Source organism: Lycorma delicatula, chromosome 8 (genome assembly GCF_047948215.1).
Source record: "Lycorma delicatula isolate Av1 chromosome 8, ASM4794821v1, whole genome shotgun sequence".
NCBI classification, from domain to species: Eukaryota; Metazoa; Arthropoda; class Insecta; order Hemiptera; family Fulgoridae; genus Lycorma; species Lycorma delicatula.
In genome coordinates, this window is record NC_134462.1 from 78,704,849 (window position 1) to 78,719,513 (window position 14,665).

Here is a 14,665-nt window from a genome sequence, read left to right on the forward strand (position 1 = left end):
TATATTAACAGAATGTACTTTAGACGTAACTAATAAAAAGAAAGTTGTGGTAATAATGATTAACCGTTACTGGGAAGTTTTATTTAATTGGTTTCACTATTATTATTAATTTATTTCAAAGTTCTATTACTTGGAAATTCAGTCAGTTTTTTATCAGTTGTAATTAAACCAAACGGGTTCTTTATCTAACCAACTGGAATGCAAAAATAACAAGTTAAAAATTTTGAGATTATTTGAAAAAAATATTTCTTGAAAATAGTTCATCCACTGAAAAACTATTTAAAGATAAGCTGAATATATAATTCTGATTTTTAAAATTAAGCAATTAAAAACTATAAATATTTTTTTTACTTTTATATATATACTCGAATGTATATATGTGCTTAAAACATACATGTAACTTAAAACGAAAGGTTAAAAGTATTTATAGTTTTTAATTGTTTAATTTTATATAAATATGATTTATTTGTTATAATAATAATAAAAAATGTAACGGGAATCTTACTTCGATTTTGTAATATTGGGTCAATAGTTTATCATGTTAATAGAATGCCATGAAGGTATAAGAAAGAATATTAAATTTTATTACTGACCCAAGAAAAATATTAAAAGAATTTTGTACTTCAACAAAAATAATATAAAATAAAAGCTAGTTCGTGGTGTTAAGCAATTATTATACTTTAATAAAAAAATTATTTTATTTTATTATCAATGCGGTAACTCATAAATATAAATAAACACGTACTAAAAAAATAAATAAATAAAAGTGTAATTATGTTATGATTTGTGAATATTTCGTGTTAATAAATAATGTAATGCGGCGTTTAAGAAAATCAAATATTATCAACATGAAGGAAACCGTGTAGGCTAAACTACTAGATTACCAAGCAATTTTTGTTCTGCATTTTTTTACATTTTTATTTCTCACAGTATTTTTTTCTTTCTATTATTAAATTAATAGTATTTATCGGGATTTTTACTTCCCAATGTCAAACTATTAATGCGAATATATAGTAGAAGAAAAATTTCTTTTACTACATACAGAATGTATAACTTTCCGGGTGAAGAATGGATATGCTAAAATTCACTACTTTATTTTAATACTTTTTTTATATTTCAGAAAAATAGATAAATGAAAAACTAATATAATATTGTATTTAATGTATTTTTTATTTTATTTTTTAACAAACATTTATTAAGTGATATTAAATATATTTATTATAGAATATAGTGTAAAAACATTTCATTTATTTTATAAGTATTTATAACTTTTTTCATTCATTCATTCTTAAAATAATTCATTCTTTAAATTTTATTTGCTAGTTATTAATATTTATTCGAGTAAAATCATAAAAATAATAATAATAAATTCAACCGAATTGACTATTAATATACAGATAAATTATTACTAATTTAATAATATATAAAATTTTTTAAATTATATTTATTTTATTTTTATATTCCGAAAAGAAGTAGCAATTAATAATTTTAAAGAACAATTTAGATTCGGAGTAATAGTACAAGGTGAAAAGATAAAGATGCAATAATTTTCTGATTATATTGTAATTCTAGCTGAGAGTAAAAAAAGATTTAGAAGAAATTAACGACATGGGTGAAGTCCTACGCAAGAACTATTACATGAAAACAAACGAAAGTAATGAAACGTAGAAATAACGAAGATGGACCACTGAATACAAAAATTGGAAGAGAAGATTATGGAGATAGAAGAATTTTTTTTTTGTTTGGGAAGTAGAATTACTAAAGATGGACGAAGCAGGAGCGATATAAAATGCCGAATAGCACAGGTGAAACGAGCCTTCAGTCAGAAATATAATTTGTTTGCATCAAAAATTAATTTAAATACCAGGAAAAGATTTTTTTAAAGTATATGTTTGGAGCGTAGCTTTATACGTAAGTGAAATTTGGACGATCGGAGTACCCGAGAAGAAAAGATTAGACGCTTTTGAAATGTGGTGCTATAGGAGAATGTTAAAAATCAAACGGGTGGATAAAGTGACAGATGAAGAGGTGTTGCGGCAAATCGATGAAGAAAGAAGCATATGGAAAAATATAATTAAAGAAGAGATAGACTAATAGGTCACATATTAAGGCATCCTGGAATAGTCGCTTTAATAGTGGAAGGACAGGTAGAAGGAAAATGTTGTGCTGGCAGGCAACGTTTGAAATATGTAAAACAAATTGATACGGATGTAGGATATAGAGGATTTACCGAAATGAAAGTACTAGTATAAGGAATCTTGAAAGCTGCATCAAACCCGTTAAATGACTGAAGACAAAAAAAAAAAAAATATTCCGAAACATATAAATGGAATTCATATTGAAATAGTACACAAAATTTTAATAAAGATTATCTTTAAAAATCAGATATCAGTGAAATCATGAGAAAAAATAAATTTAAAGGTTTTACTAATCCTTATTTTTGCTTAAGAATTATATAAGTGATATAAAAAGACTAATTGGTATTAAAAAATGTATTTAACTCCTCATCATCCCTTTCATACACATTTGACTATGTTGACGGAAAATGAATTCCTAATTGTTGTGTGTTTTGAAACGATTCAAATATTTCAGGTCATTACATTTTAATTTTCAATCCAAATTTAGGAAAAAAATCGTAACTTTTAATACCACATAACATTTTTTCTGGATGTACTAGTGAACTCCTGTTGCTTTGCAGCATCAGTAAATAAATGAATTTAAGTTAACAGTCTAAATTACTTTGTGGTTAAAAAGACTTCCTTCCGGACAACATTAGCCTTGCGTTAATTCTTAAATCAATCTTCCCGTTAAACCAAATAGAAATCCCATATATATGTGCTTTCTTATCGGTTAATTTAATTAAATTAACATTCCCTCAAAACCTTTTTTAGAACTGAGTGAGTCGGTCTAAGCTCATTTGATGAGACTTGAAGTGGTGGGTGTTTTAAAACCCAAACAAATTCTATATCTTAATTAGTTACTTAAAGATCGCAATTTGAATGCCATTGAGTACGAGAAAACCTATGTTCCTTTAAAACTCTTCTCGTAATTTAATGAGCGTATTCGATCCATGATGGTTGTATGTGGCCTATGTAATAAGTGTTTTTAAGACCCCTCCAATGAAGTCTGTAACTAAATTAGTTACTGAGTAATTGAAGAAAAACTAATTTTTTTTTTTTTTTTACCTTTTTTTTAATATATAGATAATTAAAATGAAAAATAAGTTTAAGTTAAAGTCATTTAGATCTTTTTAAGTCAGTAAAATCTGTTTATAGATTATCTCTTAAGTAGCAAAAGGTCATAATGAAGTAGTCGGTTATTGATTCACCGTTACTCGATTGATCCAGAATATTGATCTCCTGAAAATGTTTAATTTAATAAATTTCTAAAATACTGTTATAGTGTTCAACATCAATTCATCAAGGATTAATATTCATTTTTCTCATTTTTAATTCAGAATTAATGTAATACTTTATATATAAATTACGTGATTATACGTAACGTGATTATGTGATTGGTTTTTTTAATGTATCATTTAGTGATTATATATATATATAAATTACTAAATTACATAAATATATATAACATTCGATAACATTAAAGCGATATAATTACGTATAACAGATTTTTTTGCTGTCTTTTGATTCAGTTAAGGTTCCGAAAATTTAGAATTCGATTATAACTGACTTTTTTTTTGATTTTATCAATATATAAATTTTAGCGGTTTATTTTTTATCGAAAATAAATAATACTTAATGTGTTAAACCGAACAGTCCTATTTTATTCTTCTTTTTTTTTGATTAGGATAAGCAAAAATTCTTTAAATTTCTACAAAACTGTAACTGTTATAGTGTTATAACATATTATTGTTAGATATTATTTAATACATTTTTTGAAAAGTAAATAACTTAAATATTTTTAGCATTTTGAAATACTAATTTTTATCGGTAATTTATAATCCACATTTCTTTATTGCTAATATGTGTTAAATATAGATAACCGATTGCTACATATACAGAGGGAAGGGTCCGCCAATATTAACAAAAAAGTAGGTGAAGGCCATGCGAACAGGCCAATGACACATTCTCCATAATGCACGTCTATCTAGCTAGGATCACTCTGTGCTAAAAATATCCCCCACTACACCAACAATATTATCATCGGAGGGGGCGGGGCTAAATTTAGAAATGTGATTTGAAGCGCTATCAGACGACTCTCTGATGAACTAAAAGAGGGAGTACACCGCTGTTAGTTCAATACTGTAGTTACCAGATAGCGTCGCATTCGTTACAAAACCGACTACCGATCGATGAATTTGTGTCCAGACCTCTATAGATCATGGACATTTCGCATTATTTATAACTAAAATACAATGAGGACCTTTCAAGCGTAACACGCTATACATATTTCTTTTGTCCACAACTATGAACTAATAACTCTCTAAGAAACATCTCTTTACTTATAATTAAATTTACTTTATAATACACAATTTTAAAGATAATTAAAAATAAGTAAATCTATGTAATTAAAAATTTGATTGAAGTAATGCAAAAAAAGAAAAAGAAAACTATTCCAGGTGATCTGTTATAGTAGATGTTTAACCTGGAAAAACTATCGTATTAATAAAAAAAATTAATAACGAATTAAAAGTAATAGAAATAGTAATAATAATAACGAAGCAAAGACAATTATTTACGTAAATATATACACATTTTCCTTTTAAATTAGGAAATTTAATACACCATAAACATACATCAGACTAAAATCTAAAATCAAAAATAATATTTTAAATTATTAAAAAAAATTATTTGGCATACGTCATAATAAATTAACTAAATAACTGAACATAAATAAGCAGTGCTCATCTTACACATAAATAAGTAATAAATTATTAAAAAAAAAAAAAAAAATCATTCAAAGGAATTGTATGTAATACGATACATTTATTCCTATAAAAGTATGCATTATTTTAAAAGACAAAATTTAATGAACTTTTTATTTGACCATGCGTACTTACACATTGGAAAATGGCGCTACTACATGCAGTGATGCCAATATTATAATGTAAAATAATCGTATCTTTTTCCTTCAGTACTCACCTAAAAACAAAAAACAAAAAAAATTAATTTTAAAATATTTCTCCCTTTTACTTCCTATGTCAATTAATGTAAAATTATAATTAAATTCTAAAAATTATTAAATAAATCTATGCTGTTATACACGCTGTGTGCACACATACACATACATACATACAATTCGTGTATATATATATAAATATTACATATATATATATATAAAGTCAAGAATAATTAAATAAAACGTATTATAATAATTACACATTCTTCATTTGAAAACTAAAAGACATTTTTGAAAGTAATACTGAAACACTATAACTTTTTACACTTTCAAAGGGTTCAAAACTATTCAAATGCAATACGTGAGTGATGATCGGGTGTTAATTCTGCCAACTTACAAAATAACAATTTTTTCAATTTATCTTTTCAAAACTATTTTTAATAACGAAATTTTGGTAATAGTTATAACGTAATAAAATTAAATTTAAATAATTATTAAAAAAACAAATCATTCAAAGGAATTTATGTAATTCGATACGTTTATTCCTATAAAAGTATGCGTGAGTGATGATCGGGTGTTAATTCTGCCAACTTACAAAATAACAATTTTTTCAATTTATCTTTTCAAAACTATTTTTAATAACGAAATTTTGGTAATAGTTATAACGTAATAAAATTAAATTTAAATAATTATTAAAAAAACAAATCATTCAAAGGAATTTATGTAATTCGATACGTTTATTCCTATAAAAGTATGCATTATTTTGTTTCTAGATATTTTCAAAAGCTGTGGTGTGATTCTTGTTTCGGTCTAAAATTATAATTCAGTATTTTTGTGCCACGTTTAAGTAGGTTTTATGTAATTTAAAACTCAAATTTCTTAAAATTTTCCTCGTGTTCAGTTGAAATTTTATAATAGATTTTCTGAGAATTAAATTCTTTACATCATTTATTGAAAAATTGTATTTGTTTATTAGTTTATTTAACGAAGTTATTTTACGTCAATTATAAAAAAATCTATTTTACAGCAACAATTTTTTTTGTTTCATTATAACTCTTTCAACGATTACTAGTGATACAGTTATAGGACCTGAATTATTTCAATATAACTAGTCAAGAAACATATGTTTCTTTAGGGGAAACATATTTTTATTTTTTAGGGAAATATATGTTTAATAAGGGGTAAATTTGAATTACCCCTAATTTAAATTTCAGTATGGTTTCATTTTAACCTATGTAGAAATCAGGGTGAAATTTTTCGCAAGGTATAATTCGGAAATGTATCCATACATATACCCTGTGTTTATATAAATATTTTTACTTGTAGAGCACGTCCTGAATATCTTTCTGTTTCTTTGATTATTCGTGTGACTGTATGTATAAGCTCTCTCTCCCCTCACACACGCACACACACACACACACACACTCCACTCGCCGCGCGCGAACACACATATACTTTTAAAAAAATACACACACAATACACGTGTACAAATATAAATACAGAACATATATACAATTCTTTTTTACTGAAATGGAAGAGAATAAAATTAGAAGATTGTAAATTTAAAATCGTACTCATGAAAAATTGCACATAATATATATAAAATATAAATAAATAAATATATATCATAAAACCTATTAAAATACTGACTCCCCGTAGGAGAAGACAGCCTTTTGATGATCCCAGTCACCACACCATCCCCGCCGTTCGTTGCCCTGATGGAGTTCAACAGAGGTCGTCTTTTAGACCCTCTAAACTTGATAACACAAAATATCAACAGTTTGGCCTGTGTTAAGAAGCCACCGATACATAACTTACAATCATCTTCGTATAGTCCTTCCAACGACGATCACCTACCATAAGTTACAACCCCCAACTATCAAATTAATAGATTCGCGGAAGCGCGAACCTCGCGCCATCCTTTAACTCCGAAGGATTATACAAAGCTCTTCCTACATTTAACTTCAATTAGACTATGCACGCAGATCATTATTTGACTGAATCCTTAAATTTCAAAAATAATATTCTCATATCAATAAAACAAGTGTTGATTGCAACAGCACAATTTTCATAATATATATAAAATATAAATAAAAGAAACAAAAATTTGCATTCATGAAATTATTTAGTCATAAACATCAGAAGAAAGGAAAATTTAAATTGTGTTACACAGAGAGACAAATATGGCTAGGATAAATAAACTGCAGAAAACCTACAAAGAGAATATCAAGGATGGAAAAGATTCGACATTACGCCACAACAGTTACGTATGTTAGTGCTTAAACTGTCTTATATAAATTGGAGTTGACCGAAAGGAAAATACCAAGAAAGATAGTCGGACTACGGAAAACTGATGAAGGTTGGAGGATACGGAAAAACCTCCGTATAAACAGACTCACAGTTACCATTCGAAAAAGAAGATTGCCTTATACATGGACTTGGCTAGAATTGATAAAAACTGATTGACAAAGAGGATTATCGAGAACAGCTATAGTACAAAAACGAACATTAAGTGGTTGACATAGGTAAAACAAAATCTCGTGATTTCAGGGATAAATCCAACGGATGCAAGGGACAAAGATACATTTAGAAAGAAGATTTGTGAAGGTTTTCAGAAAGGAACCAGAGTATGTAATAGTAACACATGATCGCAAGAAAGGATGGGACAACATAATTCAAAATTGAAGGAGAGATTGAAAATACAATAAGTGAACAAATTAAAATTCAACAACTGTATCGTGTTAAGAGAAATGAAAACAAAAATATTAGTAAGTTATTTATATCATTAATTTAATTTTGGTAATTATTTATAATTTACATACATTAATTTATGCATCCATTAACAGTGGATAATCCGTTTTATTGAATAACTGGAAGATGATAGATATTTCCCTTCTAGATTTTATATATTTCTTTATCATAAATTAATGTTATTGTACTTTTCCATATAATTTCTTCGATAATTTTTTTTTTTTTTTTAATTTATTATTACGAATTGTTTTTTATTGTTGTAATATTAATGCTAATCTTTGAATTTTTTTCTCTTCAAGAGTGAGGAAAAGTAAAAATAAAGATTAGATCAGATTTATTGCTTATTATAAAATAATATTTGTTGTAAATACTTATGTATTTATTGTAATATTACTATAACAATTCACACGACAAATTTTCTTTAACAATATTTTGAGATAAAAAATTCAATTACGTCTAATTCATAGACTTCATGTAAATATAGCATTATGTCCAAAGTATTTACAGGTGAAAATCTATTACACTAATGTAACAAGTCCTACACAGTTGGAATTCATACAAGCGAATAAACAAAGATCGTCTACAGTAACATTTAGATACCTATACAACAGGAATTTATAAAATTTCTTCAAGTATAGTATGCAACAATTTAATAATATTAAAAGTTGAATGAATTAGTTTTTATTGATATTATTTCAGTGAATAATACCAAGTTATAGTAAAATGTCACGACATAAAAAATTTATAAAATAAGTGAAAAGAAGATTTCTATTAGAAAACCAAGCAAGCAATAACATTAAAACATTTTATATTAAGAAAAAGTTATTTATAAAAAACGTTTTTTTAATTTATAAAATTTATTTTTATATTACTAGAATATTTTTCGTGAAATGGATTTAAAACGAAAAATAAAAAACTGCCCTCCATTTTTAAAACAATATTTTTAATTTTTTTTTTCTTGGAAGCAATTTAATAAACAGGATTATTATCCAGGGCAATCAAATAACTTTCTTTTTTTATCACAATTCGTTTACAATCGATTCCAAGAAGAAACGATAAGTAAATAGAATCGTAACAAGCATTTGATGAGGGGTTTCCAATGAATCCCCTTAATAAAACATACGTACATAAGATGATATTTGCATAAGTATATTGCACAGGTTCACTTCATAAAAAGGACAAAATTTCATAAAACTAACAGAAAACAAAAAATCAAATAATGTTTCAAGACAAAGGGAAAGAAAAACAGTAACATAATTAGCTTATGAAAGGAATTTAGGCTCTTTATTAAGGACTGGAGAATATGCGCTCACTTTAGGGATGTCGTCCCAGTCTAACAGTCACTTAGACTACCCCAGATCTAACACGTGAAGGAGTCGCCGGACATCCTCACTGTTGTCTAGGAGGTTTAGCGCTAGATAGTTTACAGGATTACGTAGCCGTTATTTGTAATGTGAATCGAATCGCTTGATTTCCTTACGGACATAAGGCAATTCCAGATAGTTATGAATTTCTTCGTTCCGTGCAAATTACAGAGTCACTGTAATGATTCCTGACAACTTATTCTGGAAACGTTGTTGTATAATTTCTATGTTGCTCTTGCTTGTCGAACCCCATGACGTGTACTATACGTGCAAATGGATTTCAGAATGGCCCCGTATATTACAAGTTTGTTGGAGAGCGACAAATGTGAATTCCTAATTAGTAACCTGATAAAGCTCCTAAAATTGGTCTCTTCTCTTTCACATGGTTATTCTATGTCAAGGGATTTAGAGGGACTACGAGGTACCGCATTCGATCAGAATGCGGAATGAAAACGCAGTCTAGGTTGACCTGGTAGACAGTTACCCCTCCTTAACGCAAACGAAATAACTTATGAAATTAGGAAAAATGTTGAAAAATAATTTATTGCAAACATGGTTTGTTCACAAATTATGTTTGCAATAAATTATGCTTATTTATAGAATATATGAAAAATAACTTATTGCAAACATAATTTGTGAAAAAATCAACAGCCAATCTAAATAAACACAATAAAGTAATATATCCCTGAGGACATAAATATACACATTGGAGGGAAAATTCTAACCGTAACTAATCTACCGAAGCACTAAAAATGGAGATGTCAACTGTAACACTGGAGAACCCAATTAAAATAAATTTTTACCCGGAACATTTAAAACAAAGTCTTGGTAAAAAAATCAGTTTTCTAACAGGACGTGATACGACAAAAAAAAAAAATTATCGGTTTTTTCTCAGTAAATTCAACTTACAAATAGTGTCAATTATTAATGATGGAATCGATGCTTGCTGAAAATAATTTGAGATGTTCCAAAATCAACGACACAAAATCTTTTGGAGTGCCCTCTTTCCGGTTATAAGTTCTGATTTGGAATAAGTCTTCGTTTTACTAAATCAATAGAGAAGATCAAAGTTTTTCTGAAGGTAGAGGATCATATAAATAGAAGTATTCAAGAAATATTTCAAGCTGAAATATATAGGGCTCTTTTTTTGTTTTTTTTTGTATTTAGAGAGGGATAAAGAGTCCTGGATAAACCAAAAAGATATTTCAGTGGCTTATTATTATAGCTAAAAACAGAAAATTGAGTTCTAAACTTCGTCCCAAGGCATCCACCAGATTATATCAAGTATGTAAGGGACTGCAGTATATGGCATATTCTGCATAGAGATGTATGAGGGTTAGACGTTTACCTACTGAACCGATGGTAAACAAGATAGGATCAAGGATAAGGAAAAGTAATAAAATATAAGGTATAATAAACCAAAGATCTATTCTCTAGAGATATCACATTAGGAATTAAATAATTTCATCCAAACAAAAGATCAACATTTCCTTCAGGCTTCGACCACCATATATCCATTTTTCGTTCATCATTTTTGATATGTTATAAAACAAAAATTGATTTCCTTCTTGGATTAAGTACGTAATAACAAATGCAGGATGGTCTTAGTTAAGGCTGTAAAAGTATTTGTAGGATTAACTAGGCTAGTGCAGTAGACCGATGGGAATGTCATTCGTGGCATTCGCATTTGTGGCATCTTGACTAAGGCAATCGAGACTGGAAGATGTCTGTTGCTGAGGTACTGAAGATGACCTCCGGTAAAGCCCTTCAGGGATTGTAGGGTGGGTGGAGTGGCGACCGAAACACCATGGACGGTGTCTTTCCGATTGGGATCAGATGCAGTACCTAAATGAACAATCTCAGGAATTGTGTCTATTTAGAAAGTATCTAGCTGACTTGTAAACTGTTCAGCCGAATCACTCTGAAGGAGTTTTCGGCTGAAAACTCCTAAGCAATGTGATTTCTTGGCTTTACATGGTTCCTTGGCAAATTTAACTCAATCTTTAAAATTCTGCGGATATTTTTTGTAGGTATTCTAATAATAAAAAAAAAAAAAAAAAAATTAATTACATTTTCTGATTATTAAATGATTAAAAAAACTGATTCATTTTTTATAAGAATCACAAATTTGATTCGTTATTTATAGAGTAAAGGTATATTTAAATTTTAAATAATAAATTTAAATATACTTCTACAAAAATTGAGTAGCTGATATTTCATTAACAGTTTATATTTAAATATTTAACCAGGAAAAGAAATATTTACTCATATTTTAAAGTTAAGCATTGTACTGTATAATTTATATAACACACTACGTATTAATTAACACACAGAAAATTACAGTTGTGCATAAGGTATATTTTCATAAATTATTCTTTTATTATGTTGTAAAATTACAAAAAAGAATACAGTATAATCTTTTTTACTTCCAAAAATATAATAATTCCATGGTTTAGAGATATATTTATTATTATATTATTTATTATAAACATATATTATTTATAATATTACTGCATATATTATTATATGTCAATAAACATATAAAATTAATTATTTGTAAATTTTTTTGCTTGATGATTTTGCCATCAAATTAAAGTCCTGTTTTTGATGCTGCATAATTTTAACTAAATTTTTTTTACACAAGTAAAAAGCTATTTGAAATGTTTAATAATTATTTTTTGCTAGTTCTTATTTATATTATTAAAAAAATTTACTTTCCCATCCATATAGCGCTATAGCAGAGCTGAATTCTAGAAAGGAAAGGATTGTAATCGGTCCAAAATTGACATATCCAGTTTTCACCAGATCTTGACGTTTTGATACATAAGGAATTAAAAAACAAACAAAAAAATCGGATGAAAATTTTCCGGATTTTAATGTCCGTATTGTGTGTGACGGTGTTGGCCTGGTGTGACGGTGTCACAGTGTGAGTGACGGTGTTGGCCTCTAAATCATCTTATATACTCGTATCAAGAACTACACGACCAATTTTGACTAAACTTTGTCAGATTACTTCTATGTATGTGGCATTACTGCCAATAAAGTTTCAATTAAAACGGTCAAGTGGGTGAGGCTATAAAACGTCATCCTCAGTATCTCGAGATTTCAAGTAATTCGGGTCTTATTTTTATTAGGCACATTTGTTAAAAATTAAAAAATAACAATATTTGCAAAAAAAATAATTCTGCATATCCGCACCTTTACTCCAAAAAATTCTTTAAACTAATGCTATATTGTAACGTCACAGGTGAGAGGTAGAATTAAATAAATGAATAATATTTAAAGTGTAAAAATGTAACTCGGTTTGGCTGGGTCTCGTACTGGATCGCCCGGTTAACTCGGTACCTGATGCGTTAAGCCTCGCGGCTACACCAATCTGCCGACTGCACAAGCTAAGTTTGTTCTATGTAAGTTGTGAAATTACATTAATTTTGTTAGTGCCAACCGTCACCGCTAGTACCACCACACCGCCATGGATTAAAAACGGTAAGCGCGTGTGCTTTATTTAGAATCATTAAATTAAATAAAAAAAAGATATACATTTAAATAAAATGATAAATATTTTAAATTAAGTTGTGTTTGTAAGCCGTGCATCAGAAACAACCCATAATTATAGTGACTGTAACGTGGCTAAAACCACGTTCCGGGAATATCTTACAACTACGTTGTCAATTTTTTTTGTTATGTAATGCTACTATTTATTTTTTTTGTACATTTCCATAGTATCTGCTTTTGATGACTACTTAATAATCCAAACACTCCAAATATAGTTTTAACTATTTTTTGTATGTTTCATATTTTTATTTTTTTTAAATAGGAATGTGATAAATACATTTTTGACAATTATAAAAAAATAAAAACAACAATATATTTTTTAATTAATTGAAGAATCTATAAAATTAACCGAAATAACCAAAATCAATAAAAATTTAGTAAATTTTAAGTACAGCGATTTTAATGGACGGAATACTTTATAAGGAGTTCAAATTAAGGAATATTATTACAATTAAAGTGAATTGATAAGAAAAAAAAATTTAAAGCTGTATTTAACTACATAATTAGAAGAATAGAAGGGTAAAGGAGCAGTCCTGATAGTATTCTAATCGGGATTATGTTTCTTTAATTTAAAATTGAAGAGAAGAAAGTAATTAGCAATAAACAATTTAACGAAATAAACAATAAACTGTGGATAATTTATTTAAGAGTTTTACAATAAACTGTAAATTTCATGATTTATATTTTGCAACATATCATTGTACGAGTATAAGCATAGTATATGCGACAGTAGGTTACATCAAGAAGTAGGTCAGCTTTATAAACCGTCTAGAAATATCGTAGTGTATTTATATGTATAAGCATATATAAACTTTAAACATGCACATTTATAAAAAAAGAATTTCATGATCAACGTGTATTATAGAAAAAGGTTTTTTAAATCTTTGTGGTTTTCATTACTTTCAAATAAACATTTTTTTATATTAAAAAGAAATAATAAAAAAAACTGTAAATAAATGGAAAATTAAAATAGAAGCGTTAATTATTTATAACTATCTGGTCAGGGTTCGCTTCGCTCGCTAATTCCGTATACCTAGTGGGCTTCGCCCCCTGGACTCCACTGTATCCACTATCTTCATGCTTATGAGAACAATTATGATATTAAAGCCTGTTCAGTCTACAAAACCTATCAGTGAATTGTAATTACTTAAAAACATCAGTTTGATCGGTACAGGACTCGAAACTATGAGTGATCTGAAGCGTGCTGGACTCAGAAGAGTCGGCCTCATTTAAAAAGTAATAGTAACTGGTTATCCGTCCTTCGTAGGGTAAAAAAGTATTTTGCACGGTTATTAGCATTACTTGAAAAACACATGAGGAGGTGGACATATTTCTTTTCTCATTTTTCATTTTATGGTTTTTAGTTAAGTAACCGGAGGCAAGTGAAGCCAGTCGCATCGCATACACACGATAACATGGCAGTAGCTGTGTTGGTTGCCCTTTTTAATCAACTTTTATCGTTAACCAAAAGAGATATCTTAAAATCTATGTTCATGCAAAATTTCAACTCAATCGGGCGAATAAGTTTTGCCTGAAAGAGTAACAAACTCACAGACACTGCTAGATTTATATACATATATATATATATATATAATGGATATCAGCAATAAGTTGATTAAAAATAACAGTTATTATGATGAATGATAATCAATTTACAGTGAGTGGAAAATGCCTTATCAGAATGGGATTCCAGTCCAAATGAATCTTCCAAAATGAAATGGACTTCAAAATGAAACGCAAATAGTTGCTCTTCAATGAAGATGACCGATCGACCACTAGGATGTTTTATCAAACTACTTAATCTTATCTCGTATATTATTTATATATATAATATATATATATATATATATATATATATATATATATAATATTTAATTATATTTTATTTATGTATAATATTAATATAATAAACTGAAAAA